Source organism: Schistocerca cancellata, chromosome 6 (genome assembly GCF_023864275.1).
Source record: "Schistocerca cancellata isolate TAMUIC-IGC-003103 chromosome 6, iqSchCanc2.1, whole genome shotgun sequence".
NCBI lineage: Eukaryota > Metazoa > Arthropoda > Insecta > Orthoptera > Acrididae > Schistocerca > Schistocerca cancellata.
The window spans coordinates 131945091-131964817 of record NC_064631.1 but is presented as its reverse complement, the minus strand read 5'-3'; positions in this window follow the sequence as shown (position 1 = coordinate 131964817).

Here is a 19727-nt window from a genome sequence, read left to right as displayed (position 1 = left end):
CTGGTAGCATGCCGCGACAGCGTGGACGTGAACCGTATGTGCAGTTGACGGACTTTGAGCGAGGGCGTATAGTGGGCATGCGGGAGGCCGGGTGGACGTACCGCCGAATTGCTCAACACGTGGGGCGTGAGGTCTCCACAGTACATCGATGTTGTCGCCAGTGGTCGGCGGAAGTTGCACGTGCCCGTCGACCTGGGACCGGACCGCAGCGACGCACGGATGCACGCCAAGACCGTAGGATCCTACTCAGTGCCGTAGGGGACCGCACCGCCACTTCCCAGCAAATTAGGGACACTGTTGCTCCTGGGGTATCGGCGAGGACCATTCGCAACCGTCTCCATGAAGCTGGGCTACGGTCCCGCACACCGTTAGGCCGTCTTCCGCTCACGCCCCAACATCGTGCAGCCCGCCTCCAGTGGTGTCGCGACAGGCGTGAATGGAGGGACGAATGGAGACGTGTCGTCTTCAGCGATGAGAGTCGCTTCTGCCTTGGTGCCAATGATGGTCGTATGCGTGTTTGGCGCCGTGCAGGTGAGCGCCACAATCAGGACTGCATACGACCGAGGCACACAGGGCCAACACCCGGCATCATGGTGTGGGGAGCGATCTCCTACACTGGCCGTACACCACTGGTGATCGTCGAGGGGACACTGAATAGTGCACGGTACATCCAAACCGTCATCGAACCCATCGTTCTACCATTCCTAGACCGGCAAGGGAACTTGCTGTTCCAACAGGACAATGCACGTCCGCATGTATCCCGTGCCACCCAACGTGCTCTAGAAGGTGTAAGTCAACTACCCTGGCCAGCAAGATCTCCGGATCTGTCCCCCATTGAGCATGTTTGGGACTGGATGAAGCGTCGTCTCACGCGGTCTGCACGTCCAGCACGAACGCTGGTCCAACTGAGGCGCCAGGTGGAAATGGCATGGCAATCCGTTCCACAGGACTACATCCAGCATCTCTACGATCGTCTCCATGGGAGAATAGCAGCCTGCATTGCTGCGAAAGGTGGATATACACTGTACTAGTGCCGACATTGTGCATGCTCTGTTGCCTGTGTCTATGTGCCTGTGGTTCTGTCAGTGTGATCATGTGATGTATATGACCCCAGGAATGTGTAAATAAAGTTTCCCCTTCCTGGGACAATGAATTCACGGTGTTCTTATTTCAATTTCCAGGAGTGTATTAGCATAAAGACAACATGTTTCGTCATCAGTAGCAATACAAGATAGGAATGGTCGGTTTTGTTTACGAGACAACTGACGACGAGCAAGCATAGATGCACATATGGCCACCTGCTGATTTTTGTGATTTTGGCTTAAAGCATACGTTACCCAACACCCGATTTTTGAACCTTCCCCACTGCATGCAAATATTACACGATGGTGGAATGATCATAGTTCATCACATTTGCCAGTTCTCATCACATTTCCCGGTTCTAGAGTACACTAACGTGGATCGTTGTGGGCTAATGCGTTTACACGATCTTCGTCAAACTCTAAAGTCCTTCTTAAAACGAGCAAACCATTTTCTTGCAGTGCTCTGTCCAATGGCATTATTTCCGTACAAAGTGAAAATATTTCTGGCTGCTTCCGCTGCTGTCACGCCTCTACTGAAGTCAAACAGAAGAATACGTCGGATATATTCCGATTTTCCAATTTCACTTCCTTTTCTGGCATCCACAGCTCCACTCAGTATTTCCAGATGACAAAATGACAATATGTAAGCAGAAATAAAAAATTACAGTCGATAAATAAACTCATAGCAACCAGAACACCACATGCGAAACAAAAATACTGCGGACTTTGGCACCACACTAATAACAGTGATGCAAAATGAATAGTCTTTTACGTTCGGTAATAAACTGATTCAGTGTTCACTACGATAATTACCGACCAGATATAGTTACATTTGTTTTGAAATAGTATTTTACCAGCACTGTCTACTCAAATAAGGCAATCAGCGAAAACATTTTTTCTACTGTTACGTGACCTTCCTTCTTGTGTTGATTTATTTTCATTGTTCAGATCACACTGCATGCACTTCAGAACATTCGCATTTTTCAGCCACCATTGTTCTCTGAATTTCGGGATGCACTCTTTATGCAAGACTTCCTACACAACTCTACGTATTTTCCTATCGATTTTATACAGTGTTTTGTGTCTTATTCTGTATTGATAATGCAGATCAAGTAGAATGCAGCCACTAGAGTCCGCACAGGATACGGTGGCTGATGTGCAGTGGCCAGTTTTCGTCCAAAGTGCTGGGCGAGTTCATTCGTTTCCTTGGAAGGGGAGGCCAAACAGCCTTCCGCCGGTCAGCGAGGCGCTGCTATGACAGATCGAGGCGCACGCCCTCCGTCTTTCTCAACCGGTTTTACCGACACTATTCGGTAAAAAAAAAAAATCATTTTTGCGTTGCTTATAGAATTATGTGTCAACCTCATGACGACGTGCCTATCGTTTTGTTAATGGTCATAGTTATTATAATATTTGAATTTAATTAAATCGGAAAATTTTCAATGGAAAAAGGGGTCGCTATGATTTTGCGTTTGGTGCGTATTACATAATATGTTGCTGCTACGGTCGCAGATTCGAATTCTGCCTCGGGCATGGATGTGTGTGATGTCCTTAGGTTAGTTAGGTCTAAGTAGTTTTACGTTGTAGGGGACTGATGACCTCAGACGTTAAGTCCCATAGTGCTCAGAGCCATTTGAACCATTTTGTTGCTGCATATGAAACTTAGCTAACATATTGAAGTTTTCTTTAGACTTGAGTAGAGGTCTCTGTCTGTGACCAACCTCGAGAAAACTCTTCTAAAGCAGCACAGTCATTTGCGGTCGCACTCCAGTAATAAAGCCGGAATGAAATATCCGCCACATTCCTCATATTTCATAAGCGGTTTGAGATATCGAAATGGGATTTTGGAAGATAATAGCATAGTATTTTGCCATATGGCTATTACACAAACATCATTATCCTCCATGTTATTCCAGTAACTGCAGAATTATTTTTAAGGGCCATCGATAGCTGGTGAAATGAGAAATGGTGTGGGTTTTGGAACAACGTAATTGAAGGTATTATAAATTTATTTTTGTACTAAAGCCGTATTTTTTCATAAGCCATTGAACTTACATTTCTTCAGTGTTTAACTTAATAAACCACCGTTTCAGAACTCTCAAGTAATTGAATCTGCATGTTAGTGAGGTGTCCCTGTTAAACTTCTTTGCGTTTTGGCAAGAGAAGCACATTTTAACATAGCGGCAAGAGAAATTTAGGTTTTGTTCAAAATTAGCCACCCATGACGCTTCTCTGAAGTTACAAATGGTTAACGAGCCAGGCGAAAATGGCTGGCTGCTTTTGTTGCTTTTTCAGCGGAATACTTTTTAGATACTAACCAAAACAGAGGTGACAGTGGAGCGTTCCGAAAGGTCACCATACTGGTGTGTGTGTGGAGGAGGTCCTCTTAATAATTACAAAAAATATGAGCGTAGGCTTCAGTTGGCACTTCCCCTCCAGCACTCTGCATTTCCATTACAGCGCCTGCCCAAAACACCCACCATTACTGCTCTCCCCACACGTGCCCTGCCGACTGCACATCTCCAGCCACGTTATTTTGCGCCCATTCTGACGAGATACCTGGAAAAGATGAACAGTTAACATTGCAGTTGTTGTTCTACTGTTAATTCGTCAAATGACTACACCCCTTTCAGACCTCCACCCAAACTAGAAATGAAAATTTTGAAATAAACGCATTTTTGTAAATAAAAAAATATAGAATCGTGGACCAATTGCTTAGAAAATTTAATTTTTTTATTTTGATACAAATTTTGAACCCACACGATTGTGTGGGTCGGGATTATCTTACATACTTATGTCATTTCTTGCAGTAATATTCACGAAAGCAATTACTGTCTTTCGACAAACAGAAATAAATATTACACTTAAGATATCTTGTTCTCGTTCTCTTCTTGCAATTTTTTTGCCTGCAGCAACGAACTGAAGGCAAATCATCAACAGTTGGCCAGTGATGATATCCGTCTAGCCGCTTCTCATCACATGGTGTGTTTGCTGGTTTGTACATTTTATTTGGTGGCTCTTCATCGGATTCACTTTCATGTTCCTGTCCTGAAGAAGAAGAAACTAGAGCTTCCCAAATCACTTGTCGGAATCCAAGAAGATCTAAAGTGTTTTTCTTTTGTACTTTATTGGCTTCGCGTTCAACTTTGTAATGTAACCAGGAATTGCGCAAGCCAAATCAAGTAAATGAATCAAAACTTTTAAAGTCCACTTTTTTGTCTTCAAGAAAGTCCTGTAGGTCTCCATCATTTGATCGCAGAGGTCCACTCCTCCCATACACAGGTTGTACTTCACTAAGACTGCAGGATATGGTACTAAGATGTACTTCTTTACTGGTTTACTCCATCTCTCAACATTGCTTACAGGTTTACATCCTGTACAAGTAGAGGCAAGGATCACAACTTTTGAATCTTTCCACTGGACAATGACTATTTTTTCATCGTCCCTGCAGAATTCTTCCATATCCCCTCTCTTCAGTCTTTTTTCTTCTGTCAGGTGAACTGGTTTCACTCTGTTTTTCATTATGGTTCCTGTTCCTTCCAGCCCTAGGTCAAGTAACTGTTGCAATAATGGCAAAGCTGTAAAATATCTGTCAAAATAAAGTCTTGCACCTTGAGGTAATGTTTGAGCAAGGCGAAGTATTACAGATGGCCCAAGACCAAGGCCAACATCTGCAGAAGAGTTGATTTACCTTGATAAAATTCAAAATCAAGTACTAAACCTTTCGTTGCTGCCAAAACAAAGTTTTTAATTCCCAAACAGCGTGGTTTGTTTGGAACATATTGAGACAATGTGCAGCGTCCAGTAAATGGTACCATTTTCTCATCAATGGAATAATCATTTTCAGAGGGGTGTGGAAGTCTCAAACAAGCACTGTGTACAACATTAATTGCAGGTTGTACTTTCCACAATCTATTAGTTTCTGATTCACGTGGAATGTTATTAGTGTCCACAACATGCAGTGCTGTTCTGAGAGTGAAAAACCTGTCTCTAGGCATATAATCTGCAATAGTTGGCATACGCAATGGCTTCTGCCAGTACATACGTGTACGAGGATGCATCCCATAAGTACATGCATGCCATACAGCTTTTTTATCTCTTAAGGATTTATATGAAGCAACTTCCCTTTCTCCGAAAAGTAGTAACTGTCACTGCAGTCAGATGCTAACTGAAAAAAATCTCCTGGGGAGTACTCGCTGAAATAGCTCGTTGGAATTTTAATTTCCTGTCCTACCTCACCCTCTGAGTGCGCAAAAATTTTGGAGGTGAATGGTCTTTCTCTCCAAGTGGACAATGGACAAACGACGATGTGTTTCCACTTTTTTTTTTTTACTGTGTTGACTGGGAAATTTGTCCTGAACTTCTAGAGCAACTGGTAGTATTGTTGCAGAAGCAGTGTTACAATTTTCCTCCTCGTCAGAAGATTCAGAGCTTTCTCCAAGTCTAGGTTTGATTGTTGGAAGAGTCCAAGTTGTATCTACCAATTCGTCATCACTACTGAAGACTTCCACTTCAGAGTCATCTAATATGGCTAGAATTTCCTCGTCAGTAAGCCCTAAAACGAAACGAACAAACGAACTAAGAAAATAATGCGAAAATACAATAGTAAAATGACTTATTTATTCCGTAATCTGTTCTGAATCGTAACCACAAACATCGACCGAAAACAGCCATATTCCGGCAAAATAGTCCCAAAACGCACAATTGTGCGTGTGAATGTTACAGTCATTTTAGCTATGAAAGTATTCAAATAATTGTGGCGGACATATTTTTATTTACATCTCAAACACATTTTTCCAAATGTCAAAACGCAATAAATAAAGCTCAATAAACATTTACCTCGACAGACATGCTTCCGGCCCGCCATCTTGAAAATTACCAAAGATTAAGACACAGTATCTCGCGTCTGTAACGAGATATTGATATAAATCGAATTGTATACGAAACAGCGATTCCTGCACACTCGTGTGGCTTGGGACTCAACTGCACAGAGGAATAATATGATGCTGCAACGCAAATAAACCACACCCACACAATTGTGCGTATCGGGTCTGAAAGGGATACATTCATTCAAAAATAAGGAATTTACTTTCATATTCTCTTAAACCTATGAACAGTTCCACAAACGCTCATTTCAGCAGCTGTGAACTAATCATCAGGAGAGTCAAAAACCTCCTATGGCTTTTCTTACTGTATTCAAAAACGAAATAAGCAAACACTGCTTGCTTTCTTCTGCCTAGGTGCATACTGGTTGGCTTTGAATCTAGTATTGCTGAACTGTTATAGCTGTGATGCCGCCGTGCGTGACTTGGGGATAATGCTGTATCTAGGATGTTGCCGATTTCGTTTCTGCGGACGAAAATACTGGGGTGTGTCTCGTTCCGTGCCAACCAAAATCTGGCAGGCTGAATCCGATCACCATATACGCACCAGCCCATCAGACTGAGGCAGTTGGCATATCGATTTTAGCTAAACTAGATCATTTAGACGCGGCCTTGGAAAGCAAGAAAACCGTCCGTCCAATCATTACTTTAAATGTGTGAGCAGCATCGCCTCGCACAGGTGTACGCGAGCCCGAGCTAAAAGTAAAGGTCGTGCAACGACTGACCAATTATTGGCGTTCCAAGTCACTTCCGCAACTGGCTGTTACAATCTGCCCATGACGGCGAGGTTCATAGTGAAATGTACTTCATTCTGATGAAGCATGGCTGACAGCATTGGTAATAAACTTGTGGTTGTCTGTCATTCGTCAAGCTTTTCTTTACGTAATCAATTCACAATTTGACAAAGGCCTAATGTCTACTAACTCGAAGAGTTCCCTACAGTCTCTTACGAGAGCAGACGAAGACAAAACTGAAAATCACTTGACCATAATACACACTGCCATACAAAGAAAATAAAGCATCAGAAAGACATGGTTACACATGTAACTTCGTACGTGTAACACTATCGGATGGGCGGATTTGTAAATGATTAGTGTTTTAGTTCCCTGTGACACACAGAAAGGGGAAAAAATGGTTCTAATGGCTCTGAGCACTATGGAACTTAACATCGGAGGTCATCAGTCCCCTAGAACCTAGAACTACTTAAACCTAACTAACCTAAGGACATCACACACATGCATGCCCGAGGCAGGATTCGAACCTGCGACCGTAGCAGTGGCGCGGTTTCAAACGGAAGTGCCTAGAACCGCTCGGCCACTCCTGCCGGCACAGAAAGGACAGTAGAGTTCAATGGTGTTGTTCGTGTCATTATCAGGCCTACTAGGGTGTATAACTGTGGTGACAAAACTCTTGGTTAGAGATATGCACATATATAGAAGGCGGTAGTATCGCGCACACAACGTAGAAAAGGGCAGTGCATTGGCAGAGCAATCATTTATACTCAGGTGATTCATGTGAAAAATTTGCCGAGGTGCTTATGGCCGCACGACAGGATTTTTAACTCGGAATGGTAGTTGGGGGTAGATGCATGGGACATTCCATTTAAAAATCGTTAGGCAGTTCAGTATTCAGAGATCCACAATGACAAGAGTGTGCCGAGAAAACTAAATTTTAGCCATTACCTCTCACCACGGGCAACACGGTGTCCCATTGCCTTCATTTAACGATAGAGACCAGCTAAATTTGCGTAGAATTGTTAGTGCTAACAGACAAGCAACGCTGCGTGAAATAACCACAGAAAACAATGTGGGCCGTACGACAAACGTATCCGTTAACACACTGAGGGGAAATAATGCGTTAATGGGCTGTGTCAGCAAACGACCGACTCTAGCGCCTTTCCTAACAGCACGACATCGCCCACACCACCTCTCATGGGCTTGTGACCGTATTCGCTGGACCCTACACGACTGGACAACTGTGCCTGGTCAAATGAGTCCCGATTTCAGTTTGTAAGAGCTGATGGTAGGATTCGAGTGTGGCGCAGACCCATAAAGCCATGGATTCAAGTTGTCAGCAAGGTACTGTGGAAGCTGGTGGTGGCTCCATCGTGGTTTTAGCTCTGTTTACATGGAATGGACTGGGTCCTCGGGTTCAACTGAACCGGTCATTGGCTGTAAATGGCTGTGTTCGGCTTCATGGAAACCATTTTCAGCCATTCAAGGACTTCATTTTCCCAGACAATGACGGAATTTTTATGGATGACAATGCATCGTGTCACCTGGCCACGACTGCTAGTAGTTGGTCTGAAGAACATTCTGGACAATTTGAGCGGATGATTTGGCCTCCCAGATCGCCCAACGTGAATCCCATCGAAAATTTATGGGATATAATCGAGATGTCAGGTCGTGCACAAAATCCTGCACCAGCAATACTTTCGCAATTAAGGACGGCTATATAGGCAGCATGGGTCAATATTTCTGCAGGGGACTTCCAACGATTTATTAAGTCGATGCCACATCGAGATGCCGCACTACGCCAGACAAAAGGACCTCCAACACGAATTTGAAGATATCCCATGGTTTTTGCCACTTCAGTGTAAAAGGTACCTGAACAGCGTCAGTTGCTAAGTGATGAATGTGCAGGACACTTGGCAAAGAAGTTCTTGCGAGAGCTGGTCTGGAGCACAAAATTTTGTGGAAATGAAACATGGACCATGGTAATTCCGGAGAAGAAGATAATTGGAAGCATTTGACATTATATGCTATTGAAGAATGTTTAAAATAGCTGTATATAATTTAAATTAAATTATCCTGGCGCATTTTTCTGGCTGTACATGAAGGCTAATCTGAAGAACCACCGGTGGTAGTTTGATACTGTTTTCATTAGTAGACAAGGGAGGTTAATGTGTATTGTAGAATTGCTGTCACGTATTGTTATGCGGTGTTGATTCATTTTTACCACCAATTCGTGGATACCTTTATCTACACTTTACTGGCCACATTTGCTAGGAGGAAACCATGCGTTTTTCTCACGGTGTGGTCTCTGGGTCCCTTTTGTAAACAGATCAGTAAAATTAGGAAGGGCAAAGGTCCTTTGGGAGCTGGGTAGTGTTCGCAGTACTAAGGTTGTGGACTGCTTCCTGTTTTTGTCGGCAGATCCGGTAGCTCCCCAAGATCTGCGTGGAAAGCGCAGTTACGCCACGGCCACCCCCAGAAAATAACTGACCACAACATTTTTGCCTTTGTTCAAAGATTTATTTTGTAATTAGCATCGCACTTACGCTCTCTGACTTTGATCCAGAACGAGAACGCAACTTTCAATAACCGTACATATTATAAAAGTGGACATATATGTGTTTATGTATGTTTGCATTTCCTCCTAAGCCACTGAACCGAGTTCAATCAGTCATGGTACGTATATCCCTTACTGTCAGGCAACAATCACTGTGGGCTTTATAACCATTTATCTATCGTAGTTCAGGAGATATGACGTCATAAACACTAATTTGCGTGAAAAACTGCAGCATTGTGCATGACGTTTAAATTTATTACTTCTTTGTTACAAACTTAACTTGCAACTTATTTCGCAGACGGTAACCACATACGATACAGAATATACTATCATCCTCAGAAGTATCTGAACCACCTGAGTTCACTGTCGCGTGATTCGCAACTCACATAACGTAACGGTATTGAAAGTCTTCTGCTCTCTTTTCGATACAGTCGTATCACTGTACAAATTGGTTACTGCAAGACGCCACAAGAGATAACTGCTCTGTGCAGCTATCACTCGCGAAGCAAATTAATAGCACCATAATGCAAGTATCGAAAAACACGTTACTAGATGTGACACAACCATTACGCTTGTAAACTAACATTTATTACAGGAGATGACATTTTAAAAAGCAAGTTTCAACTTGAAACTATTTTACGAACATTTTTGTATTAGACTGGCAACCAGCATTCCAGTCCAGCAATTATTTTTCCCGTGAACTAATTAAGAAATATCTCGAATGTGGTTTCAGTCGCAAGTAATAAAGTGTGCACACGTTTAAGCTTGAAATAACGCGGCATAAAATTTTGGATTGGACAGGGATTCGAACCCAGCACCTATTCGGATTGTTGGCTTGTAAGCACCGCGTTGTTAACTTGTAAGCACAGTCAAATGTTCGAAATACTAGATTTTCGCCAACAGCTAGCTGATTGAAACTGAAATGCCGAGAAGAACAAGTTTTCGCCAACAGAAACTCGAACCAAGTATTTATCGTCATTGACTTCTAGTCGCGAATAGACATTAAAAATCGGTTTATTTAAGCAGTAGCGAGATGTGCACTTGTCTGAACTGGAAATAAAATGACGGAAAGTTCAGTGCTGACTGGGAATTGAGCCCTGAACTTATCATCGTCGTTGACGGCATACGAAGAGACGTTGACTATCGAATTCTTCTTCACCAGTAACTAAGATCAGCACATTTGAACCTGACGTGATATGACTCTGACTGGTAGTCAAAACCGATAGAAACCGTTAGAGCTGAAAATGCACTGAGGCTTGTCAAAAATCATAACCGTTTTTCACCTGTGGTTTGGTGTGTGTGTGTGTGCAACAACTTGAAATCACACTAAGGAAACTTTTGTGCCAGATAAGGATTCAAATTTAGATTCGCACTTCATGGAGACCTTGGGGAGTTCGGAGTCTTGGGGAAACACCGAGACGATGGAACTGTATCGTCTCAAACGCGTCAAATCTAGCGATATAGAGATCTGAGTTGGAATTCCAGTCCAGCATTAATATTTTCAATTTCTCAAATTCACGTACAGTAAGAAATAAATGCTCGGTGATCTTAATCGACGATTCGCTCGTTAATAAAAATAAATTGTGTTACAAAACAAACCTGTGATATACTTTCTACTTAACGTAACTACCGCTTCTGACATGCCCAAATCTGGGACTCTTTTAAAGTAGATAGCGAAGGAACGTCATGTTTAGTGTGGATTTGGAACCACAGTGCGTACCCTACATTGTTCAACTTGCGGTACCAGAAGTGAAGAGGAGCTCTTTCTGCTTGTTAAAAATGGTTGGAGCTGTATGAATCAAACCCGGACCTTAAGGGTACGTAGCTAGAGTGGTTCCCAAGGACCACCAACCGACATAAAGGATTGTTTCCTGATTGTATCGTAAAGAAGGATGCCCAACACGTAAAGAGAGTTCTGATTCTCTAGAGATTGACTAAAACCTGCTGGATACTTTAAATTCCTTGTTAGTCCACATCTTATTCATTAGCTGTCTACCCAACGCGTGTTTTTGACTTGATTTTTTAATCATTGAAATAAAGTCACATAGCAGCCAATTGCACGAAGCGACTACACAGCAGGATGCCGGAATTCTGCTGCTGGAAGTGTGGCTTTCAATCTGTGAATGTATGCTGGTGTATGTATTTATGGTTTACTCGTAAATATAGCTCACTGCAAACGCAAAGGGCAGATATCGTGCACATTCTCATATTTACGTTTTTAACATGCATTTCGTCTCATATAATTGCATAGGTATGGGCGTTTCCTTGCTTCTTTTATGTGAAGAGTATTAATGTAGTACGTAATCCACCAGGGCAAAGTTTACCCAAAAAACTAGAAAAATTCCAGTGTGTCTTTCGTTCTAAGTATTCAATTCAAACTTAATTATGTTTATAGATAATAGTAATAATTTCATGTGGCTCAATGCCCTGGTGCAAGTGTTGCTGTTGGGAGCAACTTTTTTACTTTTTCATTAGTTTATTTCTCTTTTTTGTTTGTTTACAGACCACTTTCCTTCCGCTGAGCCCTCTTCCTTACCCCTCCTCCTCCCCCCTCTCGTGAGCGCCTTTGTCGGCGTGGCTTCGTCGTCATTGTTATTCCTGTTTCCGTAACAAAAGTGTCTTGAATGAAGTAAGTACAAGATCACTTCTCGAAATAAAAAATGTCTTCCTTGTAGAGAAAAGGGGGTCTTTCCAGACGGCCGTATCGTTTGACTGCTCTGAATTAGAACCTCTTTAAAAAAAAAAATAATAATAAAAACGCACAGAAGCTTATGCCAATGCGTGTCCTCGAGATATAACTCTATGCATCTAGTGACACAAACAAGATGTTTTGTGTAAATAATTGTTTCGCAGAGATATGCCCATCGCAGATGGAATCTGTTTCAACAATTGAGGTGCCTTGCAGTTACAACATACGAAACGCGACCTATGAAACTACAAGAAGTGTTGCTACTGTACGAAAACGACCGTCTGCATCCGTCTGATTTCACAAATGATCCTATGCAGGAGCTTGGCTGGAAAGGAATCCCTGTTGCACTTCTTCTACTGATCTAGTCCCCTCCTTTTCGATCCTTATCGAGTAGCTATCAAGCTAGACGGCACCTTTATCTCAAAACCAGTATTATTATACACGCTTGGAATCCAAAAACTGCCGGATCATCGTCGCACTGTTTTAGTTAACTGAGGGCGAGGATATATTATTGTTGGTTGATTTCTCTCTTACGTTTTTTTTTTTTTTTTTTTGTCCGCTGCTCGTGGTCTCGCGGTAGCGTTCTCGCTTACCGAGCACGGGGTCCCGGCTTCGATTCCCGGCGGGGTCAGGGATTTTCACCTGCCTCGAGATGACTGGGTGTTTGTGTTGTCCTCATCATTTCATCATCATCCAGGAAAGTGCCGAAATTGGACTGAGAAAAGGTTGGGAAATTGTACGGGCGCTGATAACCACGCAGTTGAGCGCCCCACAAACCAAACATCATCATCATCTCTCTTACGTTTGTTAAATTCAGTAAATCAACGAGAAACGCTATAAAACATGCTGTCCTAATACAAATGAATTACAATTTACCAGGGACCCTTATGACAAAAGTCTAATTTAATAGAACAAAACTATCTGTAACACGAGCCAGCCCAAACCATAATACATTTAACAAGATATTACCCACTTTTGAGCCTGACGTGGCCTGTGTCTAGTGAAGTCCTGTATCTTAACGAAAAAGTATTTCGGGATTCCCACGAAAATGTATAAACGTCGCAGTGAGTGTATAACAAAAACAAATCAGTTAACAAATTATTCAGTGCCACAAATAATCTGCTAACACTGAGATGTGTGTCAGTGTAAGCACAAAAATGAGTTTGATTTTGCCTAGGTAAGAGACACTGGTGGACTGTGGCCTTCTGTCTGGAAATGTTCATACACCGTGTTTTGCCACATTGATGTTCATTATTAAAATCAGACACTGTCCGTGCAGCCTTAGTAGGCCATGCTTGAACATGATCCTGTAAGGTTATAAACCAGTCGCCTAATATAAATACTGCAACTGTTGACAGAATCGTCAATAATCGCTTTTAAAAACGATGCAAGGTCACAATTTCTGTAGGTTTTCACCTTTAGATTTAGTGGGTACTAAATCGAGATTGTGATAAGGCTTAAGACGGTGAATAGAGATTCTCTGAATGGTCTTCGGTCTTGAAGCTTACAGCTCGCTAAGAGAAAAAGCAGAGGGAACGTTTAGACTTCCAACGAGGATAGCACGTAGGAATGACACTGCGTCCTTCTTCACAATACGTCCACGTTACCACTTTGCCAGTGCTGCTAAAAGCCCGCTCTCACTGCATTATTGTTGATTAACAGAGATAATTGGTAACGTTAAATATGAGATTAGTTATATGCTTTTTGTGGAATTACCTTCCTGGATTCAAATAATAAATGACACTCCAGTGTTAAACTTTAAGTGAGAATCATTCAGACTGCTTATCGAAAATGACAACAAAGTATCAGAAGTAAATCGATGGTCGCTTATTTGCCAGAGGTATTCTACAATATTGCCAATTTCCTATTAGACTTGGGACGGTAGGAATAGGTTCGTTCAGGCAGTGTGCTGAGCTGGCTACCAGTTGTGAAGCTCGCCTCCAGAAGACGCTGAAAAGCCTGTTGCTACCATATTGACTGGCAGCCGAAATGTGTGAAGCATAGCCAACTGAATTTCATTTCCATTTCTGTGACTACGATTTTGATATAAAGCATAGCTACAATTAATGTCCACATTCAATGACTATATCTCAAACATCATAAAGAGTGGAGGGAATTATTTGGATGTCCCTATTCTTCAGTAACTGTCGTAGCTTATTTTAGTTTTTTATATTTTATGCGTACTGCAGACTTGAAGCTCATTCAGCAGAAGTGATTGGCTTTTTTTGTCACGTGATACAATTAACATTATCAGAAATAACATTCTTTTTAATATTATTCACATAAAGCAGTTTTCCTTGAGAATGCTTTCATTGGCACCATCTCTAAAATATAATAAAACAAATGCAAAGACAACAGAACATTGATTATAAGACACTAACATCCACAAAAGTATTTCATACACTGCAAATAACGAACAATTTCAAATCAGAAAAGCAGACAGTGCAAGGAAATCTTTCTTAACGACCACGGTGCAAGTTCGATAATGTTAGATGACGTGGGAAACTAAGCTGCCGACGATTAACTTATTCCATATGTTTATCTGCTGTGTTCAATAAATGCTGTAAGGTGCCCACTGTGCAAATAAAAATGAATAACAACTTACCATGGTATCCTTACAACAAAAGTCTTCTATCATAAACAAAGTACCTATAACACAATCGTCCCCAATCGTCACGAATTAGCAAGTTATTATGCACTTTGGGCACATAAACCGTCTGTGACTATGTGCAGTCCATTGTCACACTGAAGTAGCGTTACAGGACTACCATGAAGGAATGGAAATGTATCAGCGCAAGCAGACACATAACGAAACAGAAAAAGCAGCAATAATAAAGTGTGTCAATCTGTAAGTTTTTCATTTTTAGATCTACAGGGTATTGAATGAAAGTAGCAAAAAACGTATGATGAGGGAGAAGTTTTGTAAGGATTTCTTTGTTGATTGTTACAGAAGAAGTAAAAATCTTGGCTGCAGCGAGGCTACAACCCACATCTATCCTTTGAAGTGTATACACATTACCGAAGAGCTAGCGGACAACTGTTGCATGTAGTTCTCTCTTCGCCTCAGTGATAGACAAGGGGGATAATTTGCAATGTAGAAGACGAGAGTAGTCGTAGTTTCAGCTTGGAATGACCTTCGTGGACTCAAAAAAGTAAATTTTCTCATTTTAGTCATCCCTTAAGTGAACTGTTCAGAATATTTAATCAAAATGACAAGAAAAATCAGGTAAATATGTAAGGATAATTTCTTTCCCTTCCAGAAGTAAGTAGAAGATCATAATGTTGCTAAACATATCCTGGGATATCATGTCTCTAACTAGTAGCAGTTAAGCTGTATCTTAGGCGTTTCCCGCGTGCTTTTGAAAGACATGGAGCAGACAATTGCATAGTTAACCAGATGAATAGACCAATTAATTTGTCTTTCTGGAACTAGGAATCGAAGCTAAATCGTAATTATGAGTAGTTTTCAGATTCGCCGACTGTAGCTGACCAACCATAAATTACGATTAGGGGAAATTATGTGGGTGGCCCAATTCTTCAGTAGCTGTTGTAATTGTTCTGTCTTTCGTGTGTACTGCGAACTGAAAAACTCATTTGCTGGATACAATTCAACAACAGCTATTTGTGCGTCATTGTAACTCAGTCTTTGACAGGGTAGAAAATGCTAAACAATGTGTCAATTGCACCGACACCGATGGCAGTTATAATAGTTGATGGACATGAAAGGGAAGCAGTGGTTGGGAAGGGAGTGAGACAGGATTGCAGCCTATCCCCGATGTTATTCAATCTGAATATTGAGCAAGAAGTAAAGGAAACAAAAAAAAAAAAAAAAAAAGAAATTCGGGGTAGGTATTAAAATCTATGGAGAAGAAATAAAAACTCCAAGGTTCGTCGATGACATTGTAATTCTGTCAGATACAGCAAAGGACCTGGAAGAGCAGTTGAACGGAATGGACAGTGTCTTGAAAGGAGGATATAAGATGAACATCAAGAAAAGCAAAACGAGGATAATGGAATGCAGTCGAATTAAGTTGGGTGATGCTGAGGGAATTAGATTAGGAAATGAGACACTTAAAGTAGTAAATGAGTTTTGATATTTGGTTAGCAAAATAATTGACGATTGTCGAAGTAGAAAGGATATAAAATGTAGACTCGCAATGGCAAGGAATGCGTTTCTAAGGAAGAGAAATTTGTTAACATCGAGTATAGATTTAAGTGTCAGGAAGTCGTTTCTCAAAGTATTTGTATGGAGTGTAGCCATATATGGAATTGAAACATGGACCATAAATATTGCGGACAAGAAGAGAATGGAAGCTTTCGAAATGCGGTGCTACAGAAGAATGCTGAAGATTAGATGGGTAGATCACATAACTAATGAGGAGGCTTTGAATAGAAATGGGGAGAAGAGAAATTTGTGGCACAACTTGACTAGAAGAAGGGATCGGTTGGCAGGACTGTTCTAAGGCATCAAGGGATCACCAATTTAGTATTGGAGGGCAGTGTGGATGGAGACCAAGAGATGAATACACTAAGCAGATTCAGAAGGATGTAGGTTGCAGTAGGTACTGGGAGATGAAGAAGCTTGCACAGTAGCACGGAGAGCTGCATCAAACCAGTCTCTGAACTGAAGATCACAACACCAACAGCCCCCTAATAATAATCCATCTCTTCATAAAATCGCAAGGACAAGGAGACTGGTTGTTACAAATGCATTGCTTAAAATGTATGCTTCCACTTTTTTTTTCAGTGGGCCACTGGAATTAGGCCACTGGAATTATACAAGATACATGACAGTTCATGTACTAGAAAAGGAAATGCATTACCAGAAGATATGAACATTTTTCTAAGGGAAGCAGCATATGTTTTTCGACACAAACCTGTGTTTTGGAATTCTATACCTCTTGACAAGTTTGGGAAAACAAAAGGGGGTCTTGCAGGGATGACGCTGTGTCCTGATCAAATAGCTCGGTGGGTTCTTTCAGATCACATATTTTATTAAATGTCCATGTCAGTGGAAAATGGTTCAAATGGCTCTGAGGACTATGGGACTTAACTGCTGTGGTCACCAGTCCCCTAGAACTTAGAACTACTTAAACCTAACTAACCTAAGGACACCACACACATCCATGCCCGAGGCAGGATTCGAACCTGCGACCGTAGCGGTCGCGCGGTTCCAGACTGTAGCGCCTAGAACCGCTCCATGTCAGTGGACTTAACGTTTGAAACATCAAGAGGAACAGTAGCCACTTCTTATAAAGAGATGGGGAATCGTAGACAAATGTTAGATAACAACGATTAGAAGAAAATTCAATTCGCTCTCTCAAACTACATGCGTTCTTTTTTAGTTGAACTTAATACTACAGTCAACATTGTAGCTCACCAGGAAGCTGAGAAAAGAGTAAATGTTAACGATGCTTCAGCTACTGCTGGTAGAATGAACTGTGTACGAAAATATAATGTAGCTGTAAATGAAAATTGTGAACATACAAAATCTCCAAAGCTTATTTTATTAAAGAATAATACACTCCTGGAAATGGAAATAAGAACACCGTGAATTCATTGTCCCAGGAAGGGGAAACTTTATTGACAAATTCCTGGGGTCAGATACATCACATGATCACACTGACAGAACCACAGGCACATAGACACAGGCAACAGAGCATGCACAATGTCGGCACTAGTACAGTGTATATCCACCTTTTGCAGCAATGCAGGCTGCTATTCTCCCATGGAGACGATCGTAGAGATGCTGGATGTAGTCCTGTGGAACGGCTTGCCATGCCATTTCCACCTGGCGCCTCAGTTGGACCAGCGTTCGTGCTGGACGTGCAGACCGCGTGAGACGACGCTTCATCCAGTCCCAAACATGCTCAATGGGGGACAGATCCGGAGATCTTGCTGGCCAGGGTAGTTGACTTACACCTTCTAGAGCACGTTGGGTGGCACGGGATACATGCGGACGTGCATTGTCCTGTTGGAACAACAAGTTCCCTTACCGGTCTATGAATGGTAGAACGATGGGTTCGATGACGGTTTCGATGTACCGTGCACTATTCAGTGTCCCCTCGACGATCACCAGTGGTGTACGGCCAGTGTAGGAGATCGCTCCCCACACCATGATGCCGGGTGTTGGCCCTGTGTGCCTCGGTCGTATGCAGTCCTGATTGTGGCGCTCACCTGCACGGCGCCAAACACGCATACGACCATCATTGGCACCAAGGCAGAAGCGACTCTCATCGCTGAAGACGACACGTCTCCATTCGTCCCTCCATTCACGCCTGTTGCGACACCACTGGAGGCGGGCTGCACGATGTTGGGGCGTGAGCGGAAGACGGCCTAACGGTGTGCGGGACCGTAGCCCAGCTTCATGGAGACGGTTGCGAATGGTCCTCGCCGATACCCGAGGAGTAACAGTGTCCCTAATTTGCTGGGAAGTGGCGGTGCGGTCCCCTACGGCACTGCGTAGGATCCTACGGTCTTGGCGTGCATCCGTGCGTCGCTGCGGTCCGGTCCCAGGTCGACGGGCACGTGCACCTTCCGCCGACCACTGGCGACAACATCGATGTACTGTGGAGACCTCACGCCCCACGTGTTGAGCAATTCGGCGGTACGTCCACCCGGCCTCCCGCATGCCCACTATACGCCCTCGCTCAAAGTCCGTCAACTGCACATACGGTTCACGTCCACGCAGTCGCGGCATGCTACCAGTGTTAAAGACTGCGATGGAGCTCCGTATGCCACGGCAAACTGGCTGACACTGACGGCGGCGGTGCACAAATGCTGCGCAGCTAGCGCCATTCGACGGCCAACACCGCGGTTCCTGGTGTCTCCGCTGTGCCGTGCGTGTGATCATTGCTTGTACAGCCCTCTCGCAGTGTCCGGAGCAAGTATGGTGGGTCTGACACACCGGTGTCAATGTGTTCTTTTTTCCATTTCCAGGAGTGTAAATTACTTTTCTGTGGTCTTTGGAACATTTCAAAATCTTGAGTAAAGTTACGTCGTAAAACAATTTTCTAAGGAAGCCAAAGTGGCACCCATTAAAATTAACATACCCGAGTATCCCCTTAGCACACAAAAAAGAGAAAAAACTTTATACCAGATGTTACGGGTTGTGTCTGAAAATGTCTGACTATATTCCTTGAGTCAGGAAATGAGCTACTGTGTAGCAACATAATTATCAATACATACAATGCGACTACGTCTCAGGTCTGCTGTCAGCAGGGTGCAGCTGTTGTGTTTTCACTTGACAGCAGAGGGGCCCGACAACTGCAATGCACACCACGACAACTTTACAAAGAAGAGGTGCCCCGTAAGCTTTTCAGATACAACTCCTGGGTCTGCGCAGAGCATCACGACGAGGCTAACAGGAGAGTGAACCTTGCCGGATTGCACTCATCATCGTAACAGAGCCCTAGCACATGGTAGAATGGTATGGGGTGCTGTTGGGTACAAAATACCATCACCTCCTGTTCGCTTAGCCTCCAATTTGGATAGCAACCGTTATATTTCTGTTGTATGAAGGCCGATGGCCATGCGCTACCTTCGTGTTCTCCACATCTTTGAGCGAGATAATGCAAGGCAACATGTTTTCCTTGCTCTCCTGGCCTAATTCGATACTTGAACTGTTCCCCACATCTTTCACCGTAGAAAATATCTGGTCATTTGTTGCCAAATGAATGGTACAACGTTGCACGAACTAAGGTATAGAGTTAAGAAACATGGAATTATGCAGTCATATCTATTATCCAAGCTCAGTTTGACTCTATGATCAAGCGGATTAGA